Here is a 13,393-nt window from a genome sequence, read left to right on the forward strand (position 1 = left end):
GACTAGCTGGAGAGAGTGTCACAGGAGACTTAGGATAAGCCTTGACTGATAAGGCTTAGGGTTTATGGGACAAGATTAACTAATCAGGCAGGAATGAGCATAAAGCAGCATAATACAGGTCTGACTAAAGCAAACAATTTTGTGTGGCTCAATGCAGTGGGATTACCAGACTGCAAGGTTCATGAAGAGGGGACCTCGTCTTGTTCAGCGCTGGATCCCTGGTGCCTTGAAGAAGGCTTGGAGCATAGCAGGCTCAATAAATATGTTTTGCTTGTTGAGCCTGAGAACAGAGATGCCTGAATCTGGATTCCACCTTGCAGGTAAGAGGGAGCCTTTGGAGTTATCAATAATAGAATCACTTGAGCATTTCACAAAGTGCCTCTAGAAATATTTCACATTTTCTTTTGTATCCAGGCTTCATCCTACATCCTCATTCTATCTAAGAATATCTCAAAGTAGATAAGGGCAAAACAACAGTCCCAGTCCATGAAATGAGGCTAAGGAATGACCAAAGTAGTATTCATTTTTAGTTTTTTGGCTGTCGTCAGAATCAAATTTATTATAATAGTTGTGTAATTTCTTGTGGCTTGAAAATCTAGATTTAAGTTTATTTGCACAGTTGATAAGACTATAAATTGGTATAAATTTTCGGAGGGCAGTTGGCAACCTGTATCAAAAATTTGAAAAATGTTCATACCCTTTGACCTGGTACTTCTTAATGCTAGGAATGTAGTCTAAGGAAACAAAGATACGAACAAAAATTTAGCATAATCGAGAAAAACTAGTAACGCACCAAATAACTAAATATTTTGTGAATGTTTCAGTTAATTTTATATAATTCAACCAAGAAAATTTCTGTTGTAGAATAATTACATACAAAAATGTAAACATGTACTCAAATAGACTGGAAAAAGTCTGGAAGAAATTATGCTAAAATATTAGGGAGGGGATTCTCCAGGTGATGAGATAATAATTTATATTGCCAATTATCACATATATTTTTTATAATCAGAGAAAAACTATACTTTCTGAATTTATTTTTAAAATCTATCTTCTCATCCTTTCTGCAGAGGCAAAAGAAAAATAAATGAAAGGGGACAGAGAAATGGAAGTGACAATAGATTCAATGTAATGGAGGAACATATCAATAGGTATTATGAACTATGCCTAGGTACCCTAAGCCCATTGTTGGAGTAATCCTGCAAATTACTCCCTTATCTTAACATTCTTGCCCCAGTATGACTGTTCATGCAAATAACAACAGAAAAAAGGTTAAAGAAAGAGTTCAATTCAGATGGTTGTCTGCTTTCTAATGTCCCAGGGAGGGGAGAGTGGTATATGTAGCTCTAAGCCTGGGTATCTCTTTGAATTCTAGTCTAAACCTCTATTCTGCTTCCTGTCCTTAAAGTTGGTGTAAAATTTAAAACAAAAAATGAAGGAAATGGAATCTAGCAACTTTGACAGTGTTTACTTCCTCCCAACTTTGCAGTAACTGGGAGTATTAAGAAATATGACTGCTAACCTAAAAGATGCAGTTCCCTGCTGGCTTTCTGCTGACATCATCGGAGGTAATGCCTGGATAGCAGAAGGGAGGGTGGGTCTTTTCTGAACTCCATGCCCCTATGGCCCACAGGCTTTCCTCTTTCCTTCTTCCTTGCCTCCCTCCTCTGCCCCATGTCCACTTCTCACACATGCTCAGTCAGCCAGTTGGAGCGAAAAAACTACTGACAGAGCATGGTAATTTCAAGGTGTAAACTCTCCACAGGTTAGGCAAATTGCAGGTACACAGGCTTATTATTTAAATTAGCTCGGCACAGCTTACATGTTAATTAGGCCCTTGAAGAGGCTGTTGGTCTAGATTTTTCTCCAAAGCTGGACAGCTCATTCCTTTGGCCCTCTACTTTCCTGACAGACCAGCAGTTCCACCCCTCAGGGCTGAGGTAGAACTGCACCTTTTTTAAGCACTCCAAAATTATATAGCATATAGTATTTATTTTACCTATTGAGTATAAAAGCAATATTTTTGTTGTAAAAAATCACAAAATAAGAAAAGTATAAAAAAACCAAAAATCATCCATAATACCTCCACCCAGATACAACCACTGTTGTTCAGGCATATACTTTGTATCTATGTAAATATTTATAGGGACTTCCCTGGTGGTCCAGCAGTTAAGACTCTGCAGCTCCCAATGCAGGGGGCCCAGGTTCGATCCCTGGTCAGGGAACTAGATCCTGCATGCCGCAACTAAAGATCCTGCATGCGGCAATGAAGATCCTGCGTGCCACAACTAAGACCCGGTACAGCCAAATAAATAAATAAATAAATATTTTAAAAAATGTATTTATAAGTATATATGTATATTTATATAAACAAAATAAATCAGTTTCATTTTGTAAAAAAATGTTTTACACCCCTTTTTTTTGCACCTAGTGTTATATTTTGAGCATCTTCTTGGGTCAACATTTAAAAAAATGGCTTCATAGCATCCCTTTCTCATGGGTATGACAATTTATTTGACCTATTCTTGGTGATTTATAATTTTTTAAGTTTTCATTGCTATAAATAATGTTTAGATAATCATATTTGCCTATAAACTCTTAAGGATTATTTCCTCAGGATAGTGTGATTTGAAATCAGAAATTACTTTAAGGTTTAAGACATATTTCTAAATTTATTTCTAAATTACCATCCAAAATTGTACCAATTCACATTACCTCCGGAAGTCTATCAGAGAATTGATAGACCAAAATTGTACCATCCAAAATTGTACCAATTATGGACCAATACTTTCAGTATGGTTTGGGAACCCTGACCCAGTCCCAGGTATGCAAGGGTCTTACCTATTTATTTGCATCCCACATTTACTGCAATTTCCTACCTATAATCAGAAAGACTCTCTATGGACCTTTACGGAGAATCACTTTTTTTTTTTTTTTTAAGTTTTAGGAAGATGTATTTTATTTTTTGTCTTTTGTTTTTAAATTTATTTATTTATTTATTATTTTTGGCTGTGTTGGGTCTTTGTCGCAGCAAGCGGGGGCCACTCTTCGTTGTGATGCACGGGCTTCTCATTGCGGTGGCTTCTCTTGTTGCGGAGCACGGGCTCTAGGATCGCGGGCTTCAGTGGTTGTGGCACACGGGCTCTAGAGCGCAGGCTCAGTAGTTGTGGTGCACGGGCTTAGTTGCTCTGCAGCATGTGGGATACTCCTGGACCAGGGTTCAAACCTGTGTCTCCTGCATTGGCAGGCGGATTCTTAACCACTGTGCCACCAGGAAAGTTCCTGGAAAAATCACTTTTTAATATGACCTTGAAGTCAAATTAGTGGTGGTTTTGTTATCTACCTCTTAGTTACATTTCTCTGTGAATTCCACTTACATCCTAAATCTCATCAGAATGTAATAAAAATTACAGGACAAATGTCCATGTGAAAATTTTACTGGCAGCTAATGTGATTTCAGATGACGAAACAAGCCACTAAATAAATATAAAGTGTAATTCCCTAATGTTTTGTGTATTGATTTTAATTAACTTCAGTCAATTCCTGTGAACGTTATAGAAGAGAAGCCTAACATTTCATGAGGGGTACCATGTGGCAGGGAGTGTGTACTTCTCACCTTACATGAATAATCTCATTTAATCTTCACAAAGCTCTTAGGTGAAGTTCTCACTGTGCTGTTTTACCGATAAGAAAACTGAGGCTTAGAGAGTCTAAGTAATTCTATTCCAACCACTAGGAAATGGCAGAATCACATATGAGGCCCAGGTCTATCAGACACCACAGCTGGAACTCTTTCCACTTCCCCATGTGACATTGTCAAAGGTAAGTTGAAACAGAAATATCACTTCCTATGATCCATAATTTTCACCTTTTTGCTACTTTTTACATTACTTTTACTATGTTTGATTCTATTTCCATCCAAAACCCTTCTACCGTAAACTAGTACTACCCCAGGAATATTCTGAAAATGAATCAATAAGTGATTGCAGAGCCCATTAGAAGGCTAAATACAGCCACCCAATAACACAACACACCTATATAAAGTATATGACATTGAAGCTGCTGTAAGAATGACTTTGGCTCCAATTTTAATGTTGTCTATTAGTTTATCTGTAGATGTGCACTTTCTTATTTCACAATATTGGGAGAGAATATTTATCCTCAGATACCTTCATTGTAAGTCTTGCAGACGTCTACAAATGCCACACAGAATTTAATCTGTAGGTCAAGGTACAAGTTACTAAATATGAGGTCAGAACTAATCTAATGTATGAATCAACTTCTTTCAGAGCATCTCTCTCCCTCCTCTTCCCTTAAAAGGAACGGCTTGCATTTCAAGTGTTTGTTTCTTGTTTCTTTGAATAAATTATTAACCACTTGTATGAGAATCCTATAAATGTTTGGGAAACAATCTCTGAGACGATTCTTTTGTCCACAGGAGCCATCCTGAGTACGTTAAAGCTGTTGGAATTTACAAGATAGCGCCTAGTTACAGAACTGGTATTGTCCTAGATACGCTCATACTAACAAGCCTTGTAAGGCAATTTATGATTATCCCTCCAAGTCAGGGTTTCTCAACCTCAACACTATTGACATTTGGGGCCAGATGGTTCTCTTCTGTTGGGAGGGATTCCTGTGCTCATAGTATGTTCAGCCACATCCCTGACTCCTACCCAGTAGGTGCCAGAAGCAACACTCCCCCTGCTCCAAGTTGCGATCATCAAAAATGTCTCCAGACACTTTCAAAAGTGCCTGAGGGTTGGGCTTCCCTGGTGGCGCAGTGGTTGAGAGTCCGCCTGCCGATGAAGGGGGCACGGATTCGTGCCCCGGTCCGGGAAGATCCCACATGCTGCGGAGCGACTGGGCCCGTGAGCCATGGCCGCTGAGCCTGTGCGTCCGGAGCCTGTGCTCCGCAACGGGAGAGGCCACAACAGTGAGAGGCCCGCGTACCGCGGAAAAAAAAAAAAAAAAAGTACCTGAGCGTGGAAGGTAGTAGACAAAATCTCTCCCAGTTGAGAACCGCTGCTCTCACTACAATGTCCTTAACTTCTTTGTAGTGAGGTGCTACTTCTGATTTCCACTCAGAGCTTGAGATTAAGGTAAAGAAAAAAGAAATGGCTATAGAGAGGAAAATGCTTGAGTTGGGGAGATGTGGTCAAGAGGGTAGGGTATATCTACAAGGACATAAAATATTAACCTCTTCCCTACTGGATTGTTTCAAAAAAGAATCAAGAAAGTTATATTTGCACTAATAGATAACACATATATTTGGGAAATGTATTGGAATAGTTAAGAATTTAGTCTGTGCAACAGTATGAATCTTTATGGGAATCCCAGCTCTGCCACTTCCTATCTGAATGACCTTGGACAAGTTTCTTAAGCATCCTATGTCTCAGTTTCCTCATTTGTAAAATGTGGACAACAATATAGCACTTTTTTCACTGGATCGTTGTGACGATTCAATAATAGATTGAAATAAAGTGCCTATTAGGGCAAAACAAGGAAAGCACCCCAAAAAGGTAACTCCTTTTAGGTAAGCAACATAAAAAGACTCTTGGAAAGTTGTTTGGGGGCTTCCCTGGTGGTACAGTGGCTAAGACTCTGCGCTTCCACTGCAGGGGGCACGGGTTTGATCCCTGCTTGGGGAACTAAGATCCCACATGCCACAGCCAAGAAAAAAAAAGAAAGTTGTTTGACTAGTTCTTTTTCCACCTTGATGTTTTGATTTTGGAAATACAAAAAAAAAAAAAAAAAAAGTACTATACCTATTTTTGTGAGCTAACCCATAGAAACTTTCTTGAACAATTTCTCTAATAATCTTCCTGCTTAAATGGAATTTTAGCTTTCTTATTTTTAACAAGGAAATGATTTCCTGAACTTTTAATCCATGTATGATTATTAAAGAATAGGCTAGAACAACAGCGGAACCACCGAAGCTGCCCAAAGGACCTGCACTTCTTATGCACACATGCACCCGGAACTAGAGAGTCTCGGCCACTCTGGAAACACTACAAGGATTATTCCAAGTTTGTGAAGTAAGAGACAGTGCAGCAGAGGCTGGCTGGATTTTGGCCAGTAAAATCATGTTAGACCTGTTTGGTTCATGTGTGATTGAATTGGCTTGTGACAAAACATTTAACTATGAGGCCAAAACTTTGACCTTTCCTGGATGACTAAGAAAAATTTACCAATTGAATTGAAAACATCGAAGACCAAGCTTATGTACCTCTCCCTTAAATCACAACAAATTTAATATCTAAGGTCCAACTACAAAGTAGGCAGCTATGCCTTTGAAGAAAAAATGAAGAGGGAAATTGATTTCAATGCATATAGAGATTTAGCAGTCAGAAGTTCTGTTATAAATATCTCCTATATCTTTCAACCCCTCCCTTAGATACCAAGTCTAAGATCCCTTAAGAGCCATGAAAATAATGTGAAAAATGTTCTGTTCTTGTCAGCCTCCCTAAATCTCCTTTAAGTTTCAGCGGCAATATTAACTCAGCCACTACCTCAGTGCTTCAAGAAAGAGAAGTTTTTACCAGCAGAGAGAGATCTACACTGAGACTTTGACAATGGCCTCTTGCACAGACCTTGAAACCTAAAAGCTTCTGCTGACTGGTGTCATGATTGTAACTAAGGAGAACCTGAGATATTTCTCTAGCATTTGCCTGTCTTGTCAGCCTGATTCAAATCTGTTCAACTTCAAGACGTAGTATAGACATAGTATAGAAACTCAGGGACTGGACCATATTTTTCCAATGTCCCTGTGTTTCTTTCTACATTACTCCTACCCCGGATAAATAAAAGTGCAAAGCAGAAAATCAAAATCATCAATAATCCCATCCACCAAAATGTAACATTTTGGTACATAAATAATTTGAAACTTTTTCTATGGAGATAACGTATTTTTTAAAAAAGCAAATAAAGGATCACCTGATAAATTCTTTTAACGAGTGTTTTTCCTTACCTATTATATATATATATTATTTTGAAGAGCAACATACTTACAGACAAATGTACAAATTGTAAGTATACAGTTACCTGATTTTTCACAAACTGAACATGCCCCATGTAATCATCACCAGGTAAAGAAACAAAATATTACTGGTTTTCCGGTGCTTTGTGCCTCCTCCCAGCCACACTACCCATGCCAAAGGTAAAACACTACCCTGACCTCTTCCACCGTTCACTACTTTTATGTTTCTGAACTCTTTGTAAATGGAATTATAGACTATGCACTTGTTTTTGTATCTAGCTTCCTTCATGTTTTATTATAAGATTCATCCAAGTCGTTGCATGTGGCAATAATCACTCACCCTTATTATTGTACAGAAGTCCATTGTGTGAGCGTACAACGTTATTTATTCATTCCATACTTGAACATTTGGAATGTTTCCAATTCTTGGCTATTATGAATAGTGCTACTTCAGAGTATTCTTGTACATATCTTCAGTGCATTTTATGTTCACATTTCTCTAAACATAATTAAAAGTGCAATTGCTGGGTCATAGGCTATGTTAGCCGTTTTCCAAAGTTGTGTAAGTTTACACTCCCACCAGCAATTCATGGGCATCCTAGTTGCTTTACGTCCTTACCAAAACTTGTTATTATCTGTCTTTTCCATTTTAGCTCTGCAAATGGATGCCTATTTGTGTCTCAACCTGTTTTCAATTTGCAATTCTCTGATGATTGATGATGCTGAGTAGCTTTTCATAAATTCATTGGACATCCTTTTTTGTGAAGTCTGGTCAAGTATTTTACCCTTTTGTTTATTGGGTTGTCTGCCATTGTTGATATGTAGAATTCTTTAGATATTCTGGTTACACCAACTTTGTTGGTTATATGAATTATAAAACATCTCCCAACCTGTAGCTTGTTTTTTCATTCTCTTAATGATGCTTTCGATTAACACAAGTTCTTAATTTAGTGTCCAATCTTACAGCATCATCTTTTGTTAATAGTCTTTTTGTGTCCTGTTTAAGAAATCTTTGCCCAAAGTCAGTAAGATATTGTCCTGTTTTTGCTAGAAACTTTATTGTTTTCTCTTTCTCATTTAGATTGGCAGTCCATCTGGAATTGATTTGTATATGGCGATATATGGAGGTGAGATTTCCTTTTTTTCTATATCTAACCAAATAGGCTATGAATCTAGCACCATTGATTGAGAAGGTCATCTTTTTCTGATGCACTGCAGTACCGCTTTTGTCATACATGGAGTAACCATATATGTGCAAATGGGTTTCCAAACTCTATTCTGCTCCATTGCTCTATTTATGTAATTTTGTGCCAACATCATGTTTCTTAACGCTTGTAACTTTATAATGTCTTATTATCTGGCAGTCCGTGTCCTCCATCTTTATTCTCTTTGTCTTGATTATTCTTGGTCCTTTCCATTTCCATAAAAACTTTAGAATAAGCATTTCAATTCCCACAAAACACCCGCTGCAGTTTTAATTGAGCCTGCTACAGAATTTATAGATCAATTTGAAAAAATGGATATCTTTACAATAGCGAGTCTTCGAAACTATGTGCCTGGTATATACCTCCATTTATTTAGGTCTTTTTAATATCTTTCAGTGAATCTTTGTAGTTTACTGTGCATCGATCTGACATAGATTTCATTTGATTTCTCCTAGATATTTGCTATTTTTATGGTATTTTAAATGCTATATTTTAAATGTTCATTTTCTATGATTGTTTCTGGCATATAAATACAGTTATATATTTGATCTTGTAGTCAATGGCCTTAATAATTCACTTATTAATTGCAATAGCTTGTTAATAGAGTCTTGGATTTTCTACATACACAATTTCATCTGTGAATAATGACAGCTTTCTTTCTTTCCAATACTTACACCATTTTTCCCCTATCTTGTTGCATTGGCTAAGACCTCTGGTACAATGATAAATGAACATCCGTATCTCATCCCCAATCTTGGTGTGTACTGGGAGAGAGCTTTTCAATATTTTATTGTTAAACATGTTTCCTGTAGGCTTTTGATATATACTCCTTATCAGACTAAACAATTTCTCCTCTCTTCCTAGTTTTCTATGTTTTATTTTTTAATCTTGAATGGATTTTATCAAACGTCTAGAGAGATAAAATATGAATTTCTCCTTGATTCTGTTACAGCAAATTACATCCATTGATTTGAAAATGTTAAACCACTCTTGCATTTCTGAAATAAAAACCTATTTGGGATATATTATCTTTTTAAATATAACGTTGCATTTTATTGGATAATATGTTAGGATTTTCCATTATACAAAATTTTATGGGGCTTCCCTGGTGGCGCAGTGGTTAAGAATCCACCTGCCAATGCAGGGGACACGGGTTTGAGCCCTGATTCAGGAAGATCCCACATGCCATGGAGCAACTAAGCTTGTGCGCCACAACTACTGAGCCTGTGCTCTAGAGCCCACGAGCCACAACTACTAAGCCCACGTGCCACAACTACTGAAGTCTGCACACCTAGAGCCCGTGTTCTGCAACAAGAGAAGCCACTGCAATGAGAAGCCCGCGCACTACAACGAAGAGTAGCCCCCACTCGCTGCAACTAGTGCGCAGCAACTAAGACCCAATGCAGCCAAAAATAAATAAATTAATTAATTAATTAAGAAAAAAGAATATACCTTGCTAAAAAAAATAAATTTTTTTTGTATTGTGAGATATATGACCATGTCAATAAATATGGGTCTATTTTATCAATTTGAATGACTGAGTTTGTTCTCATATTGATGTACCATAATGCAAGTTGTTTTCAAATTTTGCCATCATAAACAGCATTGCGCTGAACACCCTTGTCCGTACATATGTTACTTGTACCTGTTTTCCGGAGGACTAAGTAACACTGCCTTCTTGGTTTCATTTGAACTCAGCAGTAGCTTTGTAAGTATCAATCGTCAAGAGTCAGAACCCAGATTTCCTGGTTGCTTTCTACAGGTTTCCTGGGTAGCAAAAGCTCCTTAATGGAATCTTGCGCTCGCTGCTATGGGCCCTGCTAAAGATTGATATCTATCCAAAGGACCAAAAACCTGGGAAGTGAAAAATCAAAACACCTTAGTGTTAAAATGGAAGACCACCTGGGAAAATACTTTATGACACAATTGAATACGGTCTCAGGAAAACTCAAATAAGTAATGGCAAGAGCAAAGCAAATAACATCAGAAACATTGGATTCATGTACCAATTACCAGCTATGTAACCTTAGGCAAATTAGTGCTTGCTGTAACCAGGAGTTTCTTCACCAATAAAATAGAAATCTATTAATATTCGAGGATTGTTAAGAGGATAAAATGAGAAGCTCATACTACAGCATTTTTTTACAGAGTAGGCATTCAGTAAATTTGTTCCTTTAGTTTCTTTTTAGTTAAGAGGCTGTTTTAAAAAATAAAAGAACTACTCTAGAAAAGATTTGCTAGTTTTTCTTTGAAAAGGCTCAGAAAAAAATGTCTTTTCCTACACCAGGATCTTCCCTTAAACTTTAATACGTGTAAACAAATAGAACACTTCCTGTTCTTTTTTTTAAAATAAATTTATTTATTTTAGTTACTTATTTTTGGCTGCATTGGGTCTTCGTTGCTGTGTGCAGGCTTTCTCTAGTTGTGGTGAGTCAGGGCTACTCTTCATTGCAGCATGCAGGCTTCTCATTGCGGTGGCTTCTCTTGTTGTGGAGCATGGGCTCTAGGTGAGGGGTTTCAGTAGTTGTGGCATGTGGGCTCAGTAGTTGTGGCTCGGGGGCTCTAGAGTGCAGGCTCAGTAGTTGTGGCACGCAGTCTTAGTTGTTCCGTGGCATGTGGGATCTTCCCCGACCAGGGATCGAACCCATGTCCGCTGCACTGGCAGGCAGATTCTTAACCACTGCGCCACCAGGGAAGTCCCAACACTTCCTAGTCTTGAAAACTGCCTGGTGAAAAAAAAAAAAAAGGATCTATATTATTAATGACATCATTTCTTTTGTATGGTCATCAAGATGTCCATGTAAATATCTTTTCTGTGTGAATTAACTTGTCTTGCAAGGCTAAAAGGCCAGGGTGAAGTCTTCGTTTAGAGATGACTAATTAGGATCAGATTAGGTACTTCTTAGTTATGAAATAATTGAGTCTCAGTCTACATCTTTTGATCTGAGAGTGGTGACATAAAATTAGCAGAAAGCATTTAGGGTATGATGCATTGGTTAACTATTTAAACTCACTGACACTTATGCCAGAGATACCTGATCCTTACTGGCCACCATAAGTCTGTAAGGCAATGTCCAGACTCTTCGCACTTCCACTCCTGTTCCTACTTTTATCCTCTGGCGCTCCTACAAGAGTTACTGTAAACCTTATTTATGTGACAGTCTTTCAACTATTTAAAGTTAGTGCTTGGGTGGGGGAGATAAATTAGGAGTATTGGATTAGCAGATACAAACTACTATATGTAAAACAGGCAACAAGGACTTACTATATAGCACAGGAAACTATATTCAATATCTTGTAATAACTTATAATGGAAAAGAATCCAAAAAAGAATATATATCTGAATCACTTTGCTGTATACCTGAAACTAACACAATATAGTAAATCAACTATACTTCAATTTAAAAAAACCCTGAGGAAACCTGAATAAAGTATTTAGTTAATAATAATGTAAAAAAAAATAAAGTCAGGGCTCATTTCTCAGTGCACTTTTCAATAAGGATTATTATATAAATCCAGTTTACAGAAGAACAATAAACTTATAAAAGCACAATTAGAATCCATTTTCAAGAAATAATTCATGATATCTGGTCCTACAGGATGGGTCATTCCCATATTTGTCAAACAACCCGAATCAATACTCCTGTAAAATAAGTAGTCAGTTTTAAAAAATCATGATAAAGGTGAACACTTGCTAATATCTTTTTGTATAGTACCAACACTTGAATATCTGTACAATTTTTAAATTTCTTAATAAATGCTGACTTGTCAAAATGTTGAACTGATGATTTCGGGAAAGGAAAGGAGAGGTTATAAGTGTCCTTCTCCCTTTTTAAGTTATTTTTGCTACAGAGTAAAGAACAGTCCAGGCTGTAGGAAAACTGCTGAAGTACCACTGATGCTGGGAATTACTCTTCTCCAAGCCAAAAGTGTTAGAGCTCAAAGAGACCTTTAAAATTACTAGTACAACCCCCTTATTTTACAGATGAGGAAGCCTAGCCACGGAGAAAGAAAATGGATTTAAGGTCATTCAACCAGTCAGAAGTGGGACTGACTTCTCAATCTGAGTTTAACGCTGTTTCCACCATTCTTCGCTACTTTCTTTTGAAGGCAGAAGAGCTGTTGTGAGATCCGTAAGAATCTGAAGGTTTTATATCTCAGTAAAGAAACACAATAGCCAGACTTGGCTTTTATGGTCTGGCTTTTGGTGACAAGTATACGATGGACATGCTTCCTGAGAAACCTAACCAAGGAGATCATCCTATCTACCATACTCAGCAGCAAAGTAGCTTGGACTTCAAGATTCCTGGGTTAAGAACTGTAGGGAAGGACAGAGTTTGTGACCTTCCAGATCATCATTTAAGGCTGACTACAATGTTAACTCATGCATGCTTCCTTTCCAAGGCTGCATGGGGTGTGAAAAACCACTTTCCCAGAGAATTGATTTTCAAATGTATTGGTCATTCTCCTTCTGCACCATCTTCCCAGCTCCCTTAAACTCCCTTCTCTGCCCCATGGGATTGCACCAGCTCCTGCCTGATGCTCCTCAACCCCCTCTGCAGATCCCAGCTCTCCCTGGACTGAGGGTGAGAGCTTCCCACTGTTGTTAGTCACTGGGTACCTCATCATCGCTTCTTGGTTCCCTTAACCCTGCCTACACCTCTGTAAATAGACCTTTCATTAAATTTTATTCAGAATCCAAGTTGAGTATATGTCCCATTTCCTGCTGGGATCCTAGCTGATAAACAAAACTCTGTACATCTTTCCCATATAATACCTCAAACCGTAACGAGGTTTTGGGTTGCATCCCTTAGGAAGATAAAAACAGGTACACTGTGACCCATACAGAGTGTTGGCCTCTCAAGATTCCTTCTTTAGAAATCACTAGCTGTCCCTATTTGCATATCCTTACCTCCAGTATACTGCTGTTGGCAGAAAATAAACATCAAACATCAGCTTTATATAAATAGATTTAAAAAATCTGTAAACAACTGAGAGCACCAGTTCCGCACATTGCAACACCAGGCTTCCATTTTAATAAGGCTTGACTACAATGCAACCATTTAAATGTCTCATCAAAACTCATTAAAGTAGAATGCATCTGTGTAGCTACTTCCATCAAGAACCATTTTTAGGCAGTAGCTGGCAAAATAGTTTTTTATGAAAACTGTCCATAGTATTCCCGAAAGGTGCTCCTGCATCTCTAGGAACT

General features: G+C 37.8%; 1 long non-coding RNA gene across 1 annotated transcript; it reads left to right on the plus strand.

Moving 5' to 3' along the window:
* Positions 1 to 293: 293 nt before the first annotated feature.
* On the plus strand, positions 294 to 12,877 carry LOC132418520 (uncharacterized). The gene is made up of 5 exons (XR_009518006.1): positions 294 to 320; positions 1,490 to 1,568; positions 3,737 to 3,822; positions 8,058 to 8,103; positions 12,167 to 12,877. It is a non-coding gene; the product is annotated as an uncharacterized lncRNA (long non-coding RNA).
* The last annotated feature ends 516 nt before the right edge of the window (positions 12,878 to 13,393 follow it).

This window comes from Delphinus delphis, chromosome X (genome assembly GCF_949987515.2).
Source record: "Delphinus delphis chromosome X, mDelDel1.2, whole genome shotgun sequence".
Lineage (NCBI taxonomy): Eukaryota > Metazoa > Chordata > Mammalia > Artiodactyla > Delphinidae > Delphinus > Delphinus delphis.